This window comes from Trichechus manatus, unplaced genomic scaffold, assembly GCF_000243295.1.
Source record: "Trichechus manatus latirostris isolate Lorelei unplaced genomic scaffold, TriManLat1.0 scaffold00043, whole genome shotgun sequence".
Classification (NCBI taxonomy): Eukaryota; Metazoa; Chordata; class Mammalia; order Sirenia; family Trichechidae; genus Trichechus; species Trichechus manatus.
This window is the reverse complement of record NW_004443979.1, coordinates 12,800,918-12,803,515: the sequence shown is the minus strand read 5'-3', so window position 1 is coordinate 12,803,515 and position 2,598 is coordinate 12,800,918.

Here is a 2,598-nt window from a genome sequence, read left to right as displayed (position 1 = left end):
CAAAACCATTATTAGGTGCTCCTTCAACTGAGAGACACAGGCCTTCTATCTTGTATCTGGTGGTCAATTGAATATTTATTGGATGAAAATTTCCATTATTAAGTGTTAAAATTATACACTTAACATTATAAACATTATAATTAAGAAAAAATTTGCTGTTACTATGTTTATAGACTTAAACTTAGGAAGAGATGGATTGTTACTGTATTGAAGAAATAGATAGTGGAGTTATAGTTAACAAAAAGGCGACATGTTTGGGTGGGAGCAGAGTCTGAAAAAACCAGTTATTCAACGTATTCCTAGTACTCAAAGCAAGTGTACCCTTGTGTCCCTGGCTCAAGATATTAATATTCAAGATAGAAACAGAAAATGAAAATATAGTATTAATTATATAACATGACGATTATGATAGCTAACATGTGCTAAGATCTTAGTAAGTGTCAGATACTATGTTAAGCCCTTTTTGTACATTATTTTATCTAATATTTTATAGAGTACTAATATAACATCAAGGCTGCTTTTTCAAAGTTCTCAAAAATACATGTATCTGTTTCATGATTTTTTTTAACTGTTAAGCAGCCATCGATACATCTTCTCAGCATAATTCTTTTATATGTTAAGTGCTATTTTTTCATTTTTTTAAAAAGTTATCCACTCTATATTCCAGTCTGTATTTGAGAATTAGATTATAATCTTCAATGAATCTTCTTAGGAATGAATTAATCTTTATATCCTTAAAAATTAGTTTTTTAAAATGATAAATTCAGTGTAAACATTTAAGATAAGAATATTCATTTTTAAAGTCCAAGAAATGAATAAAAGAAGATGTTGGATTTAATATTTTGTCAAATTTTGGAGAGAAAAAAATTATGGGGTTACATGTTCAAGGTAAATAACACCAAAAATAAACGTTACTCAGCTTGTTAAAAAATCTAATGAAAGTTTAATCCATAAGCCAGGAATAATAGTGTCAATACCTCCATTTTCAAGAATAGTAGAAATGTGTTTTATATTCCTGAAATTACTTTCATTTCATGACGCTTAGTAATCTTGCCTCTAAGGATTCGTGTGCTTTTTTCAATTATGACTTTCAGAAAAGCTCTTGCTTGTTATTTATACAACATATTTTATATACTATGTACATGTATATACAATTGTAAACAATGATGATTGGTTTTAAATTTCAAGCTCTCAGGTAAGATATGCAATTGTACAAATTACGATTTGAAAATTATGTGAGATATTACAAATACCAAAATCCCCCTTTCAAATAAAATTATTTCCCTCCACTATCTACTCAACATGTTATTTCCCAGTTACTTCGTGAGTGTTAACAAAAAAGTTATATTGGATTTCTGATTTACTCTGATAATGAATAGACTTCATAGGTAGTAAACAACAAAGCAAGTTTAAAATAATATTTAACTTTTATTGAGTGCTTAATATGTGCCAGGCTATGTACAAAGCACTTCATATGGATTGTGTCTTTTAATCCTAATCTTCTGTGGTACTTAATACCATCATCAACCTGTCTTGTCTTACATATAAGGAAGCATGTTTAGAGAGGTTAAGAGATTTGCCCAAGACTACATGTAGCAAACACGCGAGAGCAGGTCTTCTTGGCTTTCTGGCTCCAGAGCACATGCTGAAATATTAACACCTTACTGAATATATGCAAGATAATAGTCTTGCTAGGGTTCAGATGAAATACACTCATCCAGCTATTATCTGCAGTAAGGCTCAGCTTGTATTACTATAGTGTGGAGGGGGGGTGACTTAAAACTGTTCAGTAGACTCTAACAGGGTTGAACATTTGTTTCCAACAAGTTCCATTCACGCCAAATAGAGACTCTTTTTCCATCAAAGGACAGTAATAGCTTTACAGCAACCATTTAAAATAGCAGTTTCAGTGAAATGGGTCTGGTATAGGCTGAGGTAAGTAACTCTCAGCAATATCCAGGGTTGCAGGATCATGTTGACTTCAGAGTATAGGAAACCCCAGAAATAAGAATAGCCTGCAGTTGTCCTCAGATTTTGGTCTGCCTGATTTGGACTAGACCAATCGAAGCAATGGGAAATCTTAGGATGGCATTTCAGATATGCTAATTCTAGACCAGTTATGTGAAAATAATATAGTGTCTGGAGCTGTATTCAAAATGTATAATACCATGCTAGTACCTCCTTTAAATAATTTTCCCTGTTCAAATTGTCATACTTTGCTCTACAAGGTTTCTAGCCTGAAACCAGTTGATGTGCATCTGAATAATACAAGCAACTTCAAAATGTGATTTGTTTACATTAATAATTCATGTAATGAAGGTGTGTATAAAAAGTTAGCAAGGGAAGCTAAGTTAGCAACAAGTTATTTTCAGTTTAAGGATTCAACAGGATGAGAAATACCCGTTGAAAGTTGTTAGTCATAATGCTTAAAAATTCCCAGCAGAATCACCCAGTGGGGTAGTCTAATCTTCATACACTGGACACAGGTTTAATTTAGGATATAAATTCAGGTTTATTGCCCTGCAGGTCAAATGTTTGAACTCCTCTTTTGAGAGCAGGACTAGCAAGAGTCTTTTCATTTGGATACACCTGTTGCTG